This window comes from Dama dama, chromosome 28 (assembly GCF_033118175.1).
Source record: "Dama dama isolate Ldn47 chromosome 28, ASM3311817v1, whole genome shotgun sequence".
NCBI classification, from domain to species: domain Eukaryota; kingdom Metazoa; phylum Chordata; class Mammalia; order Artiodactyla; family Cervidae; genus Dama; species Dama dama.
In genome coordinates, this window is record NC_083708.1 from 51,930,111 (window position 1) to 51,952,182 (window position 22,072).

Below are 22,072 nucleotides of genomic sequence, written 5' to 3' on the forward strand. Positions count from 1 at the left end.
GAATGAAACTAGAACATTTCTAACACCATGTACAAAAATAAATCCTTTAAGGATTTTACACAGCTGTTTTAAAATAACTTCTCTTGAAAAAATAACTTTTAGGGTTTTAAATATCTCAGCTAGAATTACATCACCTCCACTAGCTTTGTTTGTAGTAATGCTTCCTAAGGCCCACTTGACTTCACACTCCAGGATGTCTGCTCTAGGTGAGTGACCACACCATTGTAGTTATCTGGGTCATTAAGACCTTTTTTATATAGTTCTTCTGTGTATTCTTGCCACCTCTTCTTAACCTCTTCTGCTTCTGTTAGGTCCATACCATTTCAGTTCTTTATTGTGCCCATCTTTGCATGAAACATTCCCTTGGTATCTCCAGTTTTCTTGAAGAGATCTTTAGCCTTTCACATCCTACTGATTTCCTCTATTTCTTTGTGTTGTTTACATGAGGCGGCTTTCTTGTCTCTCCTTGGTATTCTCTGGAACTCTGCATTCAGCTGGATATGTGTGTGCTGCATGCTAAGTCTCTTCTGTCATGTCTGACTCTTTGCAACTCTATGGACTGTAGCCAGCCAGGCTCCTCTATCCATGGGATTCTCCAAGCAAGAATACTGGTGCGGGTTGCTCTGCTCTACTCCAGGAAATTTTCCCCACTGAGGAATTGAACCCACGTCTCTTAAATCTCCTGCATTGGCAGGCAAGTTCTTTACCTCTAGCGCCACCCTGTATGCCTTCAGTTTGAGTATATCTTTCCATTTCTCCTTTGCATTTTGCTTTTCTTCTTTTATCAGCTATTTGCAAGCCCTCCTCAGACAACCACTTTGCCTTGCATTTCTTTTTCTTTGGAATAGTTTTGGTCACCGCCTCCTAAACAGTCTTATGAACCTCTGTCCATAGTTCCTCAGGCACTCTATCTATCATATCAAGTTCCTTGAATCTATTGGTCACCTTCACTGAATATTCATAAGGGATTTGATTCAAGTCATTCCTGAAGGGTCTAGTGGTTTTCCCTACTTTCTTCCATTTAAGCTTGCATTCTGCAATGAGGAACTCATGATTTGAACTACAGTCAGCTCCCAGGCTTGTTTTTGCTGGCTATATAGAGCTTCTCCATCTTTAGCTGCAAAGAATATTATCAATCTGATTTCGGTGTTGACCATCAGGTGATGTCCATGTATAGAGTCATCTCTTGTGTTGCTGGAAAAGGGTGTTTGCTATGACCAGTATGTTATCTTGGCAAAATTTTATTAGCCTTTGCCCTGCTTTATTTCATACTCCAAAAACAAACTTGCCGGTTATTCCAGGTTTCTCTTGACTTCCTACTTTTGCTTCCGATCCCCTATGATGAAAAGGACATCTTTTCCCAGTGTTAATTCTGAAAGTTCTTGTAGGTCTTCATAGAACTATTCAACTTCATATTTTTCACCATTAGTGATTGGGGCATAGACTTGGATTACTGTGATGTTGAATGGTTAAATGTGTATCTGTGTGTCTTATTTCAGACTGCAATAAAAAATACCATAGATTGGGTGACTTAAACAACAACATTTATTTCTCACAATTCTGGAAGCTGGAAAATCTAAGATGAAGTTTCTGGCAGTTGTGGTGTCTGGTGAAAACTCACTTCCTGATTCATAGGCATCTATTTTGTCTTTGTAACCTCACAGGCAGAGAACAAGGAGAGCTTTTTTAATTTATTTTATAAGTCTACCATCCCATTCATAATGGTTCCATCCATATGGGCTCATCACTTCCCAAAGGGAATAGTACCATCACACTGAGGATTAGTATTTCAGTTTATGAGTTTTGGGGGGAATACACTCAATACTTAGCAATGATAGGTTAGGCAATACAATTTTTTCAGAAGAATTTAGTATTGGCAAATATGCATAAATAGGCCTATTTCTACATTGATGGTGGAATATTATGTTGTATAATATTGGACAAAATCACATTGTACAAAAGGGTTGTATTTAAAATAATTAACTAGACTGTGTGAACTGACCACTTCGAATATACTTAGGTATATACCTTAGAAAAACTTCATGTATGTGCACAAGAAGATATGCAGAAGGCTATTTCCTACAGACTTATTTAAAATGGTAAAGTTTGATATCTAAATATTCATCAAAATGGAATAGATAAATAAAACATAGATAAATTCATTGTATCTATCAAGTTAAAAGAAGAAAACTGTAGAATCATTTGCCCAATAGTTAACATTTGGAGTAACTCTGCAAAGATATTAACCTATGTTAAACTTGGAAGGTTTACATCTGAAGTTTGCTATATATATCCTGATAAATTTTCAAAGTAAGCAAATAAATAAGGAGCAATTTGTTGGAGGGAAAATTGAACTTACAATAAGACAAGCATGATTTCAAGTTAGGTTAAAGCCTTTGAAATTAGACAAACCAATTTGAATTTTGCTCCAAAATTGTTAGTTGTGATATTGGCCAAATCTATTCAATTCTAAGACTCATTTATCTTGTATGTCACATGGGGGATATAATCATATTGCAGATGTGTTTCTGAGGTTAGATAAGAGAAATTGCTCAAAGATTTCAATGAATTCTAAAGATTCCAAGTTCAATTTTTGTAGTTATTGTTTATTGTTCAACTAAAAACCATTGATTTAATCTCTGCATTGCAAAATGCATTCTATGTGAGTCACATTTATAATGACTGATCCAGTAATTACAAAGCATCTAGGAGACTATCTCTGGTGAATAATTGAAATGTATTCTTCTTTTCTTCACTAATGTCTCAAAGTACCTAGCATGGCTCAACATAATAGCCCTCTGTTGAAAGTCATCCATTTTTTTTCTGTGATATTGTATACTTTGATGACACAATGCATCAGGATACCCACTATTGGTACCCTCCTGAAACAATAGTCCTGTCTGTGGTCCCTTTTATTATCGTACAGGCAAAGCAGTGTGCAACATTCAAAAGCTGGTGAACTAGACACAGTCTTTGCAATACGCTCATTCAGAGCTACTAACACTCACAGATGGGTACACTGCTGTGATGATGCTGGACTGTGCTTCTCTCAGATGAACTGCAAAGTCGTCTTAGTCACCAGAACCCAGAGAGCCGTTCACTGCTACCCCACGTCTACACTATTCGCGAATGCTCCAGAACCAGCCTCTGTTTTGGCCTGCAGTTTACAATAACGTGTTTTAGATGCAAGCTCATGCTGTCACTTGGCTGAACAAAGTAAAACAATAGAACAAATACAGCCTATTATCACTCCTTGTACTTAGTACAGTATGTTTATGACAGTAACTAGTGAACTGAATTTTTAGTTCTACAGAAATGATGTCATAAATATAAAAAATACAAAAGACTGATTAGATTACTTGCAGTTTAGGGAGCTATTTATATTACGTCAAGAAGACAATCAGTAACAGCATGATTGGACCACAAAATCCAGTAGTGTGTTTTATACAAAAGGCTAATGCAGTTATCATATTTACCATAGCAATATGGAAAGAATTGTACCATCTCACCTAACCATATGTTTTAGTGAGAACTCTTAAAAACAGGCTTTACTGAATATGGTTATACAAAAATTCTTTCATATGGTACACATTAATCTATTATGCCTTTTTAGTAAAATGCAGCCTTGAAACAGATGGGAATGGTGGTCATTTATGACTTTCTCTTCTGAAATTGCCAATTCTGGAATATTGTCTAGGGATGCTCTTTTTATGAAGTGCACCAAACAGCAACCTCCTCGCAGATGATAAAACACAGGAACTCAGCCACAGTGCACTGAGACAAACACACATGTGTGGAGAGATTGTGTAGTAAAAACAGAATTCTTCCAGTGAGGGACTTTTCTAACTGTTCTTCTCAGAGTCCTGGGAGCTGTTTGTCAGTGGTTGGAGTGGGCAGCTTTCACCATAGAAAGTCCAGAGTAAAGGGAGTGATCTATTGGACTCTATTTATAAACTTTCTTATGAAGACAGGGCTCCATTATTCATTAATACAAACTACACAAAAACTATTTCAGGTCTGATTAGCCTTGTGCACACTGCCCTGTTAAACAAAGTATAAATACATGGTAATATTTATTGAAATTACAGAATTTATAAGAAGAAAAATTGCAAAAGAATGATCATATTTTTCTAAAATAAAATGTAAGGGGTAATAGTAATAGGAAGCATTCATAGAGTATTTATTATAAAATAAATACTGATCTAATAGTTTTACCTGTATCAACTAATTTATCACTGTGAATAATAATGCTATACTCCTAGCAATCCTATAATGATAGTAGTAATCCTATTCTTTTGCAAATTTTAAGGAATAGGAGATACAGAAAGTTAAACTGACACCCCAGTGGTCAGAAAGTGCTATGATCAGTACTCGCTCTGCAATCTGTGTTCTTAATTATTGCATCACATGTTTAATTCAGGGAGTGGAAGCAGGACATTGTTCTGACATGAGCTTTAATATGTCACAGAGGTAAAATAGCATTGTATTGTTTCAGAAATACATACATGATATTGAATAAGGAGAACAGAAACAGATAATACCTAGGTAGTAATTTAAAATATGAAAAAGATTAAACTTCAAGTTAGTAAGGAAAGTAAAATTAAGCATTAAATGAAATAGGAATGAATATTTATTTGGAAAAAATTGATTTCAGTAGCTACTTCATACTATATAAAATTACTAGTTGATTAGGATATATTTTTTTTTTTAAGTAATAGAAGAAAATGTAGATAGATAATTTTAGAATTTAGGGATAGGAAAAACTTATTAAACAAGATTCAAATTAAGAACATGTAAATAAAAGATTGAAAAAATTCACTACACAAAGCTTGGAATTCATATAGAAATCAAAAAGAAAGGTACAGGACAAGCACAGGGTGGAAAAAGCCATTTTTTGTTTGTTTGTTTAAACTCAGAATGGATTATCTACCATAATATACAGGAGGCTTTATGATTCAACAAGGAAATGGCAAAAGAGAAAAAAATGGGCAAGTGAAAAATATAGACATTATGGAAAATAAGGACAAATGACCAATGCATGAACTGAAAAATTTTTCAACATCAGTAATCTGCAAAGGCCAAATTAAAACAATAATGATACACATAAGTTGGATGAAATGTAAATAGTTAATGTTCAGTGGTGAGGAGGATGAAGGCAAATAGGAGTCTTATACATTGTTAAAGAATATGGTAAATTATTCATATTTTTGGAAGGTGACTTGGTACCATCTACCAGGATTAAAATTTCTTGTATCATTTGGTCTAATAATTCTACTAACTATTTCTCTAGAAACACTGGGACAGAGTCATAAAATACAGGCATAATAAAGATTAATAATACATTGTTTATAATATTGAAAATTCAAAACTACTTAGTCATCAGTGCCTATAAAATATAATGACACAATTAAAAGGAATAAAATAAGACTATGTACCCCAACATGGAAAGACTTTCAACATACATTGTTAGGTGAAAACACCCCATTGCAGAACAGTGTACTTAATCCCATTTGTGTAAAGCTAAAATAATGGATATTCATGTAAATTAAAGTGTAAGTGTATTTATTGAACCATTCCAGAGCAAGTAAGAGACATGAGGCTCTTTTGACCTTAAATAAGTCTATAAGAGAAGTTGAATTTACAGAAAAAAAATCCTGCTCTTACATCATCTTTTGTCTTATATGATTTCGTATTTAATCCCCAGTCTTTATTCACATTTCATCAATTTCTCACATAATGCCCTGTATAGTCATTTTATTTTCTTGGTCCAGGACTCAAACTGGATTACTCATTGGACTCAGTAATCGTATTTCTTTAATTTCATTTAATCAAAAAAATTCTTTGACTTTTCTTAGTGTTTATTGATCTTGATATTTTAGAAGAGTATAGGCCAGTGATTTTTGTAGATTCTCCTTCATTTTGGGTTTGTCTGATAGTTTCCTCTTTCGTTCAGGTTATGAATTTTTGGAAAGAATGCCGCTCACCTTATGCTGGATTCTCGGTGCAGAGCTATAAGCAGCGCATATCATTGGTTTGTACCCAACATTAGTGATGTTGACTCTGATCACTGATTTTTTGTATATAGTCAGGTTCTATGGCTTCTTCAGAGGTAAAAAGCTGATACTTCATGACAGCTTCTTAAGGGAGAGTCTGTGACTTTTGTACATATTTGTGAACGCTGGTTCTAGCAGTCACACCATACCTATATTTAGTATTCACCATACTCGTGAACACACTATTAGTCCTGGTGCTAGTGTTGAATTTTCTCTAGTGTTATTTTATAACTGTGGTCTATTTTAATTCAACTATCACTATAAGAAATATGGAAACTGAAAGCTAACCCTGAAAATTTTAGAGATGTTAACTATTTCAGTTCACCCATTTTCTAACGTACTTAAAGTGATTTATTCAGGCAATATTTCTAATGGTACATAAAAGCATGATATTTAATGTGATTAATCTACTTGTGGGTAATGGCCTGTCACCTGCTGGGTATGTCCCATTGCAGCTGGTTATAAATGAGTGAAAAGAACTTGTTGTTTCTGAAATATGCCTTGAAGACTCCAATTTCCTATAATTTATTGAGTAATACTTGTTTACCTTATGCCAAAATAAAAGACCAGTTTTGTCAAACCAGTAGGACAGAATAGATGATTAGACAAAAAGTAATAAGTAGACAAAAGTAATAAATTATTTGGTATTTCTGTGAAAAAAAATCCAGCTGATTAATTTTTAAACTTTGACACTGTATTGATACATTCATAAATAATACCCAGAAGTACTATAGGTATTTATAGGACGAAGGATCTTTTTAGGTCTTTAGACCTAACTGAGAAAAGAAACTTGATATTAACAAGCACAGAAGTAGGTTGCATTAAATTTTATTTGAGAAACTGCTATCATCTTAGAAGCTGGCTAATTTTGAATCAGTTCCTGTCAATGCTTTAGATGCAGTGAAGTTACTCTGGATTACTGGTGGCTATTTTTTTTCCCCTTCCATTTTACTAGCACTTTGCTTCCTTTTTCATGATCATGGAAACACCATGACTGTCTGGTTAAGAGTTTTTACTTGGAGACAGACCTGGTTTGATTTCTCTCTCTGGCATGTACCAACTGTATGCCTTGAGTCAAGATGTTTGATCTCTCTGTTTTATTTTCCAAACCCCAAAAAAATATATTAATACATAACCCAGAATTATTGTGAAAATTAAATAAGGTAATTCATTCAAAGCACTTGATTAAATGCCTGTTACACAGTAATTGGGCTTCCTGGTGGCTCAGATGGTAAAAAATAATCTGCCTGCTGCAATGCAAGAGGCAAGGGTTTGATCCCTATGTCAGAAAGATCCCCTGGAGAAGGGAATGGCTACCCACTACAGTAACTCCAGTTACTGTAACCCTGTAACCCTGGTGGGCTACAGTCCATGGTGTTGCAGAAACACTTTGTCTTCAGACTTCTGTAATGCATTTGGGCCATGGAGTTGCTAGTACTTGCCTCAGTTTTAGAAACAGAATAACAATCAAACTGTTGGAGGAGGTCATTAGCACTAGTTTACCCTCCAGGTGGACCTGGGCAATTGGAAGCTCCTCACCCCGCCCCCAGTTCAATGGTTTCTCTTTGTAATTCAAGTCAAGTAAAATCCATTTTCCTCCCCTTTGCCTGGAAGACAGGACCTGATTGATCTCAGCCTCCTTCACTGACTTCATCTCCAGCCTCCCTTCTTCTGTGTGGTAAATTCCAGGAACACTGGTCTCTCTGTATTTCAAACAAGATCAGTCAAACCTGCACTTGAGGTTTGGCAATTTTCTCTCTGCCTAGAATGCTTTTTTTCACCCCATCTTCATGTGACTGACTCCTTGTCAGAGAAGACCTTTGTAATCACTTTCAAAATCATCAACCAATTTTTTTTCCATAGACTTGGTTTATTTTTTAAAATAATTTTTTGATGTGGACCATTTTTAAGTAAATGGTAAAATAAATCTTTACTGACTTTGCTACAGTATTGCTTCAGTTATATGTTTTGGTTTTTTGGCCACAAGGCTTGTGGAATCTTAGCTCCTGACCAAGGGTTGAACCCATACTCCCTACTTTGGAAGATGAAGCCTTAATCACTTGGCTGCCAGGGAAATTCTCTTGGTTTATTTGTTTACATGAATATATCTTATTTATTTATTTGTTTATGTTACTTTGTTTTTAATTATACACATTTTATTTACTTTGGGAGGGTTTGTATCTGTTTGAATAGTTTACTAGGATGTGTCTCTCAAGTGTAGTTGAAGCCTTATCTCCAGGGCTTTACCCTAAAACAATGTTCAGCACACAGAAGCTGCTCCATAAATATTTGTTGTAGAAACTCAGGAGTATAAACGTGATGCCCTTTGTATAGAACATTCCTGAAGAATATTCAGTTGACAACTCAACTGAAGCAAATATTCTATGAAAGACTCTATACATTTTAGGCCAAAGGACAATGTATTTGGAACTCAGTAAAAATGATAAAACTTTGATATATTCAGTAATTCATTTTCATAATGTCTATTTTTTAAACTTAAATCTGTTGGCCTGTCATGACTGTATATTCAGCCAGTGTTTAAAAATGCTGCTGGGATGGAATGAACCATACTCAGTTTTCACTATCTATACTTTGATTCCTTTCTAAAAATTGTAATCAATGAACACTCAAAGAAGGCAGTCAAGTTCTTATAAATTGAGAATTCTACAACTTTACAAATAATTCTTATGATACATAGCCCATGTTCATTTCTATTAACCTACAAGTTTTATTTTCATACCTTCTAGTGAAGTCCAAAGTGCTTAGAGAAAACATTGAGTTCCAGGCAAATTATGAGATTGAATAAACATGGAACCAAATCTTGAATCTGAGGGGAAAGTGGTTTATCAAGCCTGAGATATGCAACTTGGCTGTAATACATTAATGAAATCTGTAGGGGGGTATTCTTTCCCCTTGTACAAATGCAGCTTCAGAATGATTATTTAAAACATCTATGTAAAATTGGTAACGTTTGTGGGGTAACTTTTCCAAAATACTCAAAATGTGTCTGGCCTAATTGATTTGAAGCTGTTTTTATTATTATTATTATTCATTTCATTGCTTTCTTCAGTTAAATTCAGTTTAACACACATTTATAGAAAATCTGTCGTATTTTTCACTTGGTGCTAGATAGCAGAGACTCCAACATGTAGCGAATCTCATTCCAGTCCTGGGGGATGTCTTTAGACTTAACATAACTCTATGGACTATATATTTTATTGAAGATTACTGAACTCAGTGAATTCTGTTTCCAGTCTCCAGCAAGAGATGAATGTAGTGGAAAAAATCTAAATGTACCACTTTCCTAAAGTTTCTTTTACGGATGAACCTTAAGGCAGTCTTCAGTTCAGTTCAGTTGCTCAGTTGTGTCCGAAGTTTTGAGACCCCATGGACTGCAGCATGTCAGGCTTCCCTGTCCATCACCAACTCCCAGACCTTACTCAAACTAATGTCCGCTGAGTTGGTGATGCCATCCAACCATCCCATCCTCTGTCGTCCCCTTCTCCTACTGCCTTCAATCTTTCCCAGCATCACGGTCTTTTCACATGAATCAGTTCTTTGCATCAGGTGGCCAAAGTATTGGAGTTTCACCTTCAGCATCAGTCCTTCCAATGGATATTCAGGAATGATTTCCTTTAGGATGGACTGGTTGGATCTCCTTGCAGTCCAAGGGACTCTCAAGAGTCTTCTCCAACACCATAGTTCAAAAGCATCAATTCTTCTGTGCTCAGCTTTCTTTCTCACATCCATACATGACTACTGGAAAAACCATAACTTTGACTAGATTGATCTTTGATGGCAGAGTAATGTCTCTGCTTTTTAACATGCTGTCTAGGTTGGTCACAACTTTTCTTCCAAGGAGCAAGCATCTTTTAATTTCATGGCTGCAGTCATCATCTGCAGTGATTTTGAGCCCCCCAAAATAAAGTCTGTCACTGTTTCCATTGTTTCCCCATCTATTTGCCATGAAGTGATGGGGCCAGATGCCATGATCTTAGTTTCTGAATATTGAGTTTTAAGCCAACTTTTTCACTCTCCTCTGTATCTTTCATCAAGAGTCTTAACATTCTTCTTAACATCCTTTGATTGATTGGTCCTTCATTCTAACAAGCAACTGGATCAGAAATATTGGGAAGGAAGAGAATAAAAAGCTAAGATATTCATAGTGAATATGTTGTCTTAGCAGGAAGCCAAACATAAACATATTTTGAAGTATAGAAATAATGGATTCTATGCAAAACAGCATCTTTTATTGCTTAAGAAATGAGGATAATCTAAGTATGCTTGATGATTCAAGTTTTGTCTATACAACTCCAAATAATAGATTGAAAACATATGGCAGTCATGCAGTTATTTCTTAAGGTATAGATTTTAACATTGTGGAAAGCATCAATTTAGATACCTGACAAAACTGTAAAGACTCTGAAATTAAAACTGGAATATCTTAGATATCTTCCCGTGTAACAGTGTATGCAGGTCAGGAAGCAACAGTTAGAACTGGACATGGAACAACAGACTGGTTCCAAATAAGGAAAGAAGTACGTCAAAGCTGTATATTGTCACCCCACTTATTTAACTTATATGCAGAGTACATCATGATAAATGCTGGGCTGGATGAAGCACAAGCAGGGATCAAGATTGCTGGGAGAAATATCAATAACCTCAGATATGCAGATGACACCACCCTTATGGCAGAAACTGAATAAGAACTAAAAAGCCTCTTGATGAAAGTGAAAGAGGAGAGTAAAAAAGTTGGCTTAAAAACTCAACATTCAGAAAACAAAGAGCATGGAATCCAGTCCCTGATTATCACTTCATGGCAAATAGATGGGGAAACAATGGAAACAGTGGCTGACTTTATTTTTTGGGGCCCCAAAATCACTGCAGATGGTGATTGCCACCATGAAATTAAAAGACACTTGCTCCTTGGAAGGAATGACCAACCTAGACAGCATATTAAAAAGCAGAGACATTACTTTGCCAACAAAGGTCTGTCTAGTCAAAGCTATGGTTTTTCCAGTAGTCATGTATGAATGTGAGAGTTGGACTATAAAGAAAGCTGAGCACAGAAGAATTGATGCTTTTGAACTGTGGTGATAGACAAGACTCTTGAGAGTCTCTTGGACAGCAAGGAGATCCAGCCAGTCCTTCCTAAAGGAGATCAGTCCTGAATATTCATTGGAAGGATCCTAGAGGTGAAACTCCAATGATTGGTCATCTAATATGAAGAACTGACTCATTGGAAAAGACCCTGATGCTGGGAAAGATTGAAGGCCAGAGAAGAAGGGGATGACAGAGGATGAGATGGTTGGATGGCATCGCCAACTCAATGGAGATGAGTTTGAGTAAACTCCGGGAGTTGGTGCTGGATAGGGAGGCCTGGTGTGCTGTAGTCTATGGGGTTGCAAAGAGTCGGACGTGACTGAGCAACTGAACTGAACTGAACTGATTAGATCACTTTGCAACCTACACAGCGTTACCAGTTTTTCTAAGATCCCATTATTAGATAGTGATAGAATTTTAGCTAGAACTCAAACACTGATACTGTTTATTTAAAAAAAAAATTTAATTTATTTATTTTACCATTTCAAGGTCTTTTATTTTCATTTGTATTTTTACTACCCTATAGGCATCCCCTGTGGGAAATATGATAAAACTCTTGAAAAGAAAGTTATTGACATTAATGAGAAATGTGTCTGACAGATATTAGTAGGTATTTAATGGCTAATTTTTTTCTTTAAATCTCTTATTTGATTCCAAATGTATTGATTCCAAACAACCTTGAAAGAACTAAATATTTTTGATTTCTGCTAACATAATGAATATGCCAATAATGACAATTCATAGGAACAAAAAACACAATACTTTCTCCAAATTCCTCTTTTCCACTCCAAACTTCAGAATCAAAATAAAATTGTGTTTGTTGCTTTATATTTTCTTGATGAACCAGAAATGATTTTATGGCTAATTTTTTCAGTCCCCTTGCAATAGGAAGGGGAAGACTGATGCTACTCTCCTTGATTTCTTCAATATCAAAGCTATTGGCTTTTTTTTTTTTTTTTTTAGTTCTAGATGCAACTCAGAAATCTAAGAATTAAAGAGAGTATTATTCAACTCTGATACCACACAATCCAAGCCAAAGAGAGGGATACCTGTAGGTGGAAAGTGAGGATATTAGCATTGCATACCTGAAGTCGACTCCCCTCTTTAACCTTCCATAACCAGTTTAATAAATGAGGACAGAAAGTAGAGGCAGAAAGCATGCTTGCTTAGGGACAGCAAAGAACACGGAACGCGGTCAGATAGAGAGAGAAGTCTGTGGTTCTCTGGTTTCAATTCAGTGATTCTTCCTTGAATAGGAATGAGAGAAAACATTTCTTGGGAGCTTCAGGCAGGGAGGCTTTCACTCTTGTGCTCAACAAGCCAGTGAGGGCCTCACAGATGAGCTGAGGTGAGAAGATACCAATAGGAGGAGAAGGGTCTGCGTCACATGTCAGATTCCCAATCTGGTTCTCCACTTTTTAACTTCTTTTCTGATATACGCTTCAGACACCAGTGGATAAAGATTTCTACTGATCTCCAGTTGCTTTTCCTTCCCACCTTCCTTCCTTCTCTTTCTTTCTGCTTTTAAGGAATCTACTATGTACATAGCAAAATTTACCATTTTAACCGCTTCTAAGTGTACATTTCTCTAACATTAAGTACCTTCACATTGTGTCACAACCACCATCCATCTCAAGTACTTTTTCATATTCCCTAACTGGAATTCTGTATCCATACAGTTTCCCCATTCACCCCTTCTCCCAGCTCCTGGCAATTGTCTTTCTATTTTATCCCCATTTTCAATAACACTTAGTGTTATCAGACTTCTGAAGTTTTGCCTATCTAGTTCATGCTAAATATTATTTCATTGTTATCTTCTGGTTTTTTTTAGTATGATTGAACAACATTCTATAAGTGCATTGGCAGTTTTTTTCATTTTTGTGAAATAACTAATTTAATATATCAATATATGTATACTTTATTGAGAATGTAATATATGCATATAATTCATGTATGATATAATTCATCTATTAAAAATGTACAATTCATGATCATGATTTTATTCAGAGTTATACAGTCATCATTACAGTCAATTTTAGATCATTTCAATCACTTTAGAAGAAATTACTCATTAGCAAAAGCTCCAAAGTTCCTCACCCTTCCCCAGCCCTGAACAACCACTAATCTATATTCTGTCTCTAAAGAGCTTCCTATTCTGGATATTTCATATAAATGCAGTCATAAAATATGTGTTTTTTTTTTTTTTGTAATTGGTTTCTTAGATTTACTGTAATGTTTTCAAGGTTCAACCATATAATTCTGTATATCAGTATAGCATTCTTTTTTAGGGGGCAGAATATTCCATTGGATAGATATACCACATTTTGTTTATCATTGTCAATACTCGTTATTATTTGCCTTTAAAACTATGTCCACTAGTATCTCATTGTGGTTTTGATTTGACTTATCCTAATTATTAATGATGCTGAATTTTGAATAAAAGTATTTTACTTAGTAGGTGATAGTAGCAAAAGTAAGGGAGTAGAAAAGTAAGACAGAGATAGGAAGAAATCTAATGAAAGATACATTGTCAGGCAGGTAGACACTGTGCAACTGGATTTACATTATTTTGTCATCAAACCTTTTTTTTCTGATATTTTGACCCTATGAATTAATCATCATCACATATAGACCTTTTCTAAGTATATACCTAACTGACTGACAGTTTTGGTTTGGTTTTCACATTTAACCACCTTATTCTTCTTTCTGGGATCATTTTCATTCTCCCTAAATATAATCTTCAGAATTTCTGTTATTGAAAAATCCTTGGCAAAAACACTCAAGATTTATTCATGTAAAAATTGTTTACTTCATCCTTGTCCTTGAAAATACTTTTATTGAGTACATAATTTTAGGTAGACAGTTATTTTCTCACAGTAGTTCAAAAATATTTTACTATTTTCTGCCTTTCATTGTTGCTTTTGACAAGTCTGTTATCAAAATAATTGACTCTTTCATGAGTAATCTATCTTTCTTTCACTGCCATTTTTATTATCCTTTCTTCCTTTGACTTTTCCTTCCAATTTTCTTTGTCATTTAAAAAAGAATAAAAAAATTGCTGACTGCTATTAGTGGGCACCTACAATGTTCTAGGTACTATGCTAATATACGTACTTCATATCATTAATTTTCTTGACATCCTTATGATTACTATTAGTAGGCTAACTCTACAAATAGGAGATTAGGCGCAAAATGTTAAATTCTCAAGGCCATGGAGCCAGAAAGTGCTAGAACAAGCCTGGTACCTGAGTCTTTCCAATTGTAGAAGCTGCATTCTTAGCAGATTTGCTCTCTTGTGAAATTTTAGCCCTGCCCTTTCATGAACTCCTTTTGAACCTCATCTGAGCTTAAAATAGAATAGGTACTTCTGATGATGATTTATGTGTGATTCAACTAACATCTCCTGCTAGGCTAACAGGAGTTACTTTAAAAACTAAACTCTTTAGAAATAGATGGAAACTCTCATGGGAGTATGTTGTCAAAAATCTACAACTAGGATTTTACAACGGTTTTAGCAATTTCATTTTGAGAAAGTGGAAAATTTATTTCTAAAACCTATTGTCATCTATTTGCTAATTTCCCTACATTTATTTGACAGTATTTTTGCACTTTACAAAGATACTCAAATGAAAATGTTCTTTTTAGCTTAAAATTTTAATTTAAACATGAAGTGGCTTTATATATTCATTCATTGTCACAATATTTTGTATTATTTAATAATTATTTATGTGACTTTAACATCCAATTTTATTATTTTAAAATAATTTACAGTTCATTACATTTATATTTAATACATGTATGATGGCTCTTTAGAATACATTAAATTAAACTGTGAGGATCACCAATTCTATGCTTAAATTGTTATTTCTGATTTTGGCTACATAGTACAAGTATTTTTCATAAAAATAGCAACTTATTTGATTAACTTAAAAAATAAAGCATAAAAGAAATGCAGTAAGCTGTATTCCTTACACACATAAGTTGTGTAAAATTTATATCCTATCTAGTAAAAACAAAGAATGTACTCATCTTAGTAAAATAAAATAAATTTAAAGTTAGAACACTAGTTACCCTAAAGTAAGATTAACCAAAGACTAGTTATTTTGTTTACATTGTTTAGATGCTTGCTTCCAAAACTCCTATACTCAGACTATAATTAGACTCTTGCAATAAGATATAACTCCAATGTTGAAACCCATTGATCTTCTTATCCTTCAAATCTTGAGGTTCGACTTCAGTTCAACCAAGTTATATTCTAGGAGTTTTGAACTGATACAGTTAACTCTCTGGAAAAATCTATTATTGGTATCACTAAACATTCAATGGTCACATTTAGTTAAATGATTACCATAGCCACAATTTCATACCTGGATATCTATTCTACCTAACATGTGTGTAGTAACTAAGCATTAATCATTATGACTTTTGTTCACTGCAAACACTAAAGCACCAAAAAATTTTTTTTAGAAAGTGTTCTAAATTCTGCATCTATTATCTGCACTCACTGACTTCGTTTGTCTCTTGACTGGACTATTGCCACAGCTTCCTAATTAGTCTCCCTGCATGGGTCTTTCTACTACAACCCATCTCCAATGCAGAACCCTGAAATATCTGCATAATAATCCTATATTTAAAGATCTTTAATGGCTCCATTGCCTCCTTGTTAAGGAGATAATCATTTTGTCTTTGCAATCTTACCTCAGCATAACTCCCCATAGAACTCTGGACCTCTTTATATATTCCTTCGAAGTATCCAGCAGTGAAAGCAAATTAAACATTTTCCATCTTCTACATATATCACGACTCTAACAACAGATTGTCTTTTCACATTCTGTCTCTTTCTGTGTATATCATCATTTTCTTTACTTGACCAATTTTTACATGTCTTTCAAGAACTAGCTCAAAGTTTGCTATCTTAGTGATACTTGCAGTTGGCACACATATTCATCAAAAACGTGCCCTATTTTGTAGCAATGATACACTGACATATATGTCTCTCTCACAAAGTTGTGAGTGCTTTGAGGTTGGAAGCCGTGTCATATTCATGTTTGTATCCTTTGCATCAAATGGTTATGAATAAGTTAAATAATGAAGAATGACTGGAGTTTCTTTATCATAGTTTTTGTTAGACAGAAATATATAGTAGCTGCTCTAATCCTTTATGTCTAATAGTGATGACCTTTGGATACATTGTTGGCATTAAAATTGTATTATTTAGAGAGGTGTCAAAGGTATAGACTGGCTTAGGTGTTCTCTACTGTGATCCCTAACATCCTGACTTTCTCCTATGATTGTACATTTTTAACTTTAATAACTTTAAAATGTTACGGTTTGTTTTACCTTCTAGACCGTAAGCTGTAAGAGCAGTCATCATGTCTATGTAGCTCATCAGTGTATCTGTAGGACTTTGCAGAGTGTCTGACAATCAATTGATTTTATTGAACTAGTTTACTGATTAGTTAATGAGTTGATGGGCAGTGAACTCAGAGTCACAAGTGTGGGTTCCATTGTCCATCTCAATCATTTTCTAGTTCTTATGATGCCACTTTTAGATTCTCCAGATTCGCATTACCTCATGTATAAAATGAGGCAAAGATACCTGCCTGCTTAGATTACAAGGTCTGCAAAGATCAGGGGAGAAAAGATCTATGATCAACCTAAAAACTTGGAAAAAATGAACAAATATGAAGCATTGCTAGTCTTGTAAGGAAAACAAGGCACTATCAGAGAGTTCAGCAAAACTTAGGCTGGTGCCTTTGGTGTGTGTGTAATTATAAAACATTCTTCCCTTTGTAGCAGAGCCTCTTGACTTACAAATTTTAGGAACTGAGCTTTAGGAATGATAACTATTCATTCTTTTCTCTCCAGTATGATTTCCAACAAATTGAAAAAACTGCAAAAGAAATGAATTGTTATGAATTGAATGTATCCCTTCCAAGTTCACATGTGGAAATACCAGTCCCCACTGTGATAATATAAGGAATTGGGGTCTTTGGGAGATAGGTCATGAGTTTGGAACCTCCAGGAATGGGATTAATATCCTTATAAAAGAGACCTCAGAGCGTTTCCTCACTCCTTTCATCATGTGAAGGTATAACAAGAAAATGATAATCTATGAACCGGAAAGCAGCTGGCACCAGACACCAAATCTGCCTGCACTTTGTTCTTGGACTTCCCAGCCTCCAGAATGGTGAAAAACAAATGTTTGTTGTTTAAACCGCCCAGTCTGTGGTATTTTTGTTGTATTGGCCTGAATGGACTAATACACTAAGATACTGAAATATGAGTTTTATTATTGATAAAGCTGAATTGGAAAGTATGGCTCAGAGCCACAGCCAAAACTAGGCTTTCACAATTCTTCAATTGCCCAAATAATATGCCTCCAAGAGTACCTTAATAAATGTACACATTTCATAAGCAGAAAAAACCTGATTTCTGAGGGTAAGCTGCTTTAATAGAGATCTCATGTATGATTCATGAGTAAGAACCCAGTTTCTTCTCCCAACCTCACCTATTACTCTTTGAGCAGTAGATTTGGGTAAGAATAGTCTAGACTTAAAAAAAAACAACTGTATTTTCCTTCTGGGAGTGGAGAGAAAATTCACATAGGGAAACATGAAAAATAAGGACTTCTTCCATAATCCCGCCAAGCTGTTTGCTCTTATAAGTGGACATCCTGCTCCCACTTTCAGTAGCCCTCACGCTAAATATCACTCATTGATCCCTTGTGCATTTTCTGGAAGTCACTATTGAATAGTTGATATTTTTACACAAAAGCTTTGATATTAAGGAAAAAGTATTAAAGAAAGTAAGTAAAAGTTCTCATCTTCCCTCAGGTTGAAAATTCCTTATTCTAATTTCTAATTCAAATAGTGCCCAGCTATGTGGCTTGCTCTGGATTGAATATGTGTTTCCCATGCAGATTTATGTGTTGAAGCTTTACCGCTTGTAGTGATGGCATCTGGAGGTAGGACTTTGGGGAAGTACCTAGATGAAGTCATGAGAGTGGGCTTGTCAGGGTGTGGGATCGGTTCCCTCATGAGAGGAGACACCAGAGGTTTTGTCATGCACTTTCTGTTCCCTGTGAGCACATGAGGAAAACATGGTTATCTATAAACCAGGAAGAGAGGTCTTTCTAGAACCTGGCCATGCTGGCTCTCTTATCTAAGAATTCCAGCCTCCAAACTGTTAAAAGATAAATTTCTGTTGTTTCTTCCACCCAGTCCATAATATTTTTCTATGGCAAACAGGTCAGACTAATACATAGTCCAGAATAGTTCTCCAGACATTTTGTTGAGATCTTTTGATAGCATCCATGACCTTGATATTGAACCAGTGTTTCATAAAATGATCTGAAGTTAAAAATTACAATGTCCTTCTCATAGTCAAATATCCAGGAAGAAATTAAAATCCAAAATTGTAGTCCTTTTATTATTGTTAGTGTTTAAGATATTGAAAGTCTAACATTATTAAAACCTAATGGAGGGTAAGAGACCAGTTTTTTTCTAACCAACATTTAGTCTTGGATAAGGGTCTTTTCAGATTCTCTGTGTAGAGCAAGTATAAATGTAAGCAATCAATCTCTCCAGAGGATCTCATATGTTGCACTTCTTCATAGAGCATATAATACTATCATAAACCTGGTTTTGCATATAGTAAAATTAGGAAAAGTTAATCTTAGATCTCAGAGAAGTTATCACAGGAAAGATGATGTTCCTAGACTCTGGTTGAGGTAAAAGCAGACTATGAAGAAAGGAAAGTAGATAGACATAATATTTCTTTCATCCTCATCACAATACTGGTCAATTTGTCCTAGGTTTGTAGAATATATGATCTGTGAGATCAAATCAACTGGGGGAAAGCATGACTACATATTTGTGCTAGTTTCCTATTGGTGTTGTAACAATTTACCAAAATTTTCATATCTTAAAACAACATAGACTCTTCTCTTATCCTTCTAGAGGTCATATTCTATGAGTCAGCAGGAGTATTGTTTTGGAACATTCTAGGAGAGAACTTGCTCTTGCCTTCTCCAGCTTTAAGAGGCCACTGCACTGCTTAACTCAACTGCATTCCTTTAACATCTGCTTTTCTATCATTCTTCTCTGAGTTTGACCCTCCTTCCCCCCTCTTATGAGGATCTGTTGATGGGTCTATCCAGATACATCCAGAAAATTTTTCCCATTTGAAGATGCTTAACTTAATCTCATCTGAAAAGTCCATCTGCCCCACAAAGTAAGGTATTCTGAGATTTTGGAGATTAGGACATGGACCACTTTGTGGAGCCACTACTCTGCCTACCATTTGAGAAGACAAAGAAAAAGGCTGCTAATGCATACTAATCTTTCATTAAGTGCTATTTGAAACATACCTATTGTCCAAAGAAATAAGAATTTTGTCCCCAGGGCATCTATTATTTTGAAGCCTTATTTCATACTCCATTCTAAAATCATCTTTTTAATTCCTTTCTACTTTAAACTTTGTGTCCCTGATGCAGACCAATATTGAATTGACCAGGAACACAGGCTTCACACTATCTCATGAGTACTACCCATCAGCAGAGTGTTACCCTTGCTTTCTCTAAATTCCCAACATCCTTATTTCATCTCCGCTTCAGCTAGCTATAAATGTACCTTCCAGTAGATTATCCATAATTTGCACATTTGCATCATGTGGGAAATCATCAGCAATAGACTCGTGAGCCAAAGCTGCAGCTGCTATACCTAAAGCTTATGCTCACATGTGTCTAGTGAGGATTTATATTTCTGCCATGTATTCATCACTAGAAACTTTTCATTTACTCATTACTTTTAATGTTTTCCAGGTCTTACATAATTCTTATTATTTCAGTGGTAGGGTGTTATATCCACTTATTACTACCATATTCCGTCCTGTTAAACTGGACTATGACTCTAGTGCACATTTCTGATTTTGGTCTCCAAATATTTTCAAGAAGACTCATGAAATTCTTCAGTGGTTTAGCTAGCATCTCAACTTTCCAATAGGGCTAGAAATCTTTCTTGATTTTGACAATCCTTCTTCCCCCTTGCATTATCTTTGTTTGTGCACCCAGACTTTTTTTTTCCTCAAAAGTATTCCATTAGATTTTATGTTATGAAATCTCTAGCAGTAATAGATAAAGGTAATAAATTCTAGTTCTCTATAAAACTTCAGTCCGTTGAAATAAATCTTATTGACCTTCACCTTCTTGAGATGGATACTACCACTAGAAGGGGTTTCTCATGATATCAGTGTTGCAAGAAATCAATAAAACTTAAGCAGATTGTATTGAAATATTTGTGTAGCAAATGTGAAACAATTTACTCTTTGGACTTTTAAACTCTCATTTCAGTTGTTACCTCATATAACTGCATCATTTTAAGAAACCTTCAGGGTGAACCATTTACTGTAATCTATTAATCATAGTTCTCTGTGACAAGATGATTAATATATAGCTGCTTTATCAAAATCATTGGTTTAACCTCCATATAGGCTATATATCATGATCATAGCTAGGTGTTGGGAAAATATTTATTATTGACTATAAGGGGTCTTTGGCAAGTGAATATAAAAGGATAAGTGCAATTACATCACTGCTATAGGAAAATAATAATTGAAAACATATTTTATACCCTGGGCCTCATTCCATTAAATTGGTTAATAAAAATAAATCAAAACAAACTATCTTATCAATGTCCTCCATTTATGATTCTGTATAAATGATGCAAAGAGTCATAAGAACAAAGATAAAGAAATAAATTTTCCAGGTAAGTAAGTAAATATGTATGAGAAGTTTTTGGTTGGTTATTTATTTCCCTAATATACATTTTCAATCATCATGAACATAATTATATTAATTTCAATAGCTAAACTTAAAAACTTCAAAGACATTCCAGTCAAGATGATTCTGGGAGTTCAAACATTAATCAACCACCTGAAACTCCAAAGAAACAGCAATGATAGAAATATATGTTAAAATGCATTTAAGAGGCAGAGTCGTGTATAAGAGCAAGCTATACATCTCCAAGGGCAATGCATTAACATGAGACACAGTTAACATAAAAAGAATAGTAGCCAACAGTTAACTGTATGCTTGCCAGGCTTTTGCAAATGGACCCATGAAAAGGTGGTCTGGAATTTTTTTTTTTCGTTCTGGATAATTAAATGGAAAGTAGGGCACACATGTCGGGGAACCAGAGCCAGACTGAAGGTGGAATCAGTGGTTTCCATTCTTTTAGCTCTCCTGGGAAAGGATGCTGAAAAAGGGTTGAAATTATTGCCCATGTCTGAGGTTTGAACTTTTACCTGAAGAAGCTGAAGAAAGTGAAGAGAGCTGTTCAAATAAACCTTAGCCAAAATGGTAAATATACCAGATTAAAATTTCAATCTCAAGGGCTGAGAATCATAATAAAAACCGTTACTAAGGAGAGGCCTCCAGGAGGCTAGATAGGGGCTACAAAAATGCTTGATGAGGAAGGGATAATTGTCACTCAAGATGAGATAAAAATTAAAGTTCTAAAGTACAAGAAGAAAAATAAAAGTAATATATGCAGTAAAAGATACAAATAATGGAGCAATCTTAAAAGATTTAAAAAGGAAAATTTCTTTATACAATCCTGATGAAAATGTAAAATGATACCATTAGCTTGAAAAACTGGCAGTTGATAAGCTTAAAGAAATTAAACATCTATACTCTTATGACCCAGATATTCCATTTCTACATATTTATCAAAGATAAATAAAAACATATGTTCAATAAAGTCATTTAAGAATGTCTACAGATGTATTTATAATAGTCCCAAACTGGAAAAAACCCATAGAGGAGAATGTATAAGCACACTGTGTTTATAAATACTTTTTAAAAATATTTTTTATAAAATACTTAAAATAAAATATAAAATAGTGTTTATAAAATA